Source organism: Carlito syrichta, unplaced genomic scaffold (genome assembly GCF_000164805.1).
Source record: "Carlito syrichta isolate Samal-C Ts95f unplaced genomic scaffold, Tarsius_syrichta-2.0.1 Scaffold301626, whole genome shotgun sequence".
Taxonomy (NCBI): Eukaryota; Metazoa; Chordata; class Mammalia; order Primates; family Tarsiidae; genus Carlito; species Carlito syrichta.
This window is the reverse complement of record NW_007245722.1, coordinates 212,589-214,686: the sequence shown is the minus strand read 5'-3', so window position 1 is coordinate 214,686 and position 2,098 is coordinate 212,589.

Sequence of the window (2,098 nt, the reverse complement as noted above, 5' to 3'; positions counted from 1 at the left end):
CATTCATCTTTTTCTAAATCCTTCTATTGATGACAATGCTTCACTCATCAACTCCCCAAAGAAATGACTTTAGGTAAAGAAACCCCTTGCAAGTACTGACTGGCAAAGCGTTCTCAATCTTTTCCTTTTCCCAATGATGGGCCATTTCTTTTCTTTTCTTTCTTTCTTTTTTTGAGTTGGAGTCTCACTCTGTCGCCCAGACTGGAGTGCAGTGGCCGCTCCCGGCCACCGCAGCCTCAACCTGCTGGGCTCCGGCGATCCTTCCGCCTCAGCCTTCCAAGTAGCTGGAACTACAGGCGTGTGCTACCACATCCGGCTAATTTTTTGATTTATTGTAGAGATGAGGTCTCACCAAGTTGCCCAGGCGGGTTTCGAACCCGCGGGCTCAGGCAATCCACTCACCTCAGCCTCCCAAGGTGTAGGATTACAGGCTGAGCCACCAAGCCTGGCAATGATGGGCCATTTCTAATAGGTAAGTCCAAAATGCTTTAATTACAAAGAAGACACATCTCCAAGCACTTTCCTCATTCTCTCCAGTCCTTCCAAGCCTTCCTCTCACAAGATGCAAACTGTTGAATCCACCCTCATCTCAGAATCAATGACAATTAGAACAGTCATGCCTATAGAAATCAATACATTGCATCTTTGGAAACATAGTCGAAATAAACTTATTAAGGAAGCCAACACTGCTTCATTAAATCCAATAAAAAAACTCATTAATGCACAAGTACTGGACTCAACAGTGAGCATATGTTTAAGATATTTAAAGACAAACTGAAAATTTAGGCACACATATCTTTCACAACTACCTACAATGCAAATAATCTAACATCCTTAACATTCGTACGCCCAGCAAAATGGTTTTATACTCAAGAACAAATAGCCAGCCTGCTGTTTCTTTCCTTAGTTTAGTATTAGAAAATTAGTCTTGTTTCATTACACCATTTGTTCACTTTTAATTAGGAATGTCACTTAGAAATTAAATATGGAAAGAGGCGGCCGTTTAAGAAGAGGCCATTAGGGCTTTCCCAACATTTACCTTTTTCCTATGTCCTAGCATAGCCAGTTCATTGGGGACAGCATTACATAATGGAAACCAAAGTAAATAAGACATATGGGCTTTGGAAACTATGCAATAAAGGGACTAATTGCAGTTCTATGAATTTGTAAAGCCTTTTCCAACGTGAAAATCACATTCATTTACTCTATGGGTCATTTTATGTGGCCAATACCCTTATTTTACATAAGCAGAAATAAATAATGTTCACATTCCACGTTTGGTCACATTCAAATCCAACTCATATATTCAAATATTTTTTGCAAAATATGTTTATGCAAAAAGTTAACTCTGAAGATTAAACAAGATAAAGCACACAAACCATTTTGGCACCAGCCTGGCAAACAATCAGTTCTCAGCAATGCCTATTATGTTCCTAATTCTCCAACTTTAGAACCAAACTAAATGGTTCTGAAATTATATCTACAATTATGTTTAAGTATGTAAACGAACACATATTAATACTATAAATAAAGCTAGTATGTTATCGTATTAAGAGGTGAGTTTAATCATAACAGATGACCACAAAGATGGAAAGCTCGTTAAGGAGTAAATTGTTCAACATTAGCTCTTATCTCTGCCTACCAATTTAGAATACACCTGTACATGGCCTAGTATGATTATAATCAGCAGTCAGCTGATCTCAGAGAAATTGCTCAAAATGAACAGTTTCAGACCTCAAGCACGTGGACAGGTGGTCACTTATTTGCAAGGCTGCACCAACCACGGAAATTTACTCACTGCAATACTGATACTGAAATCCTACATAAATCTATCACCCATGACAAGCTGGAAAATACTTTTCTCAAGTCACTACACATTAAAAATAATAATAATAATACCCAAAAGTCACGTCAACTGACAGTGCTACAGCGTCCCGGCCGCATGCACTTTTTGGAACACGCCCGTGCCCGCAGCGCATCCTCCCGAGGACGGGTGGGAGGCGACTGGAAGCTGGCGCCCTCGGGAGCACGCACTCCCTCCGCCCTCAGGACAAGCAGGACACCCGGCGCCCCCTTCCCGGCCGCCGCCCCCAGCCAG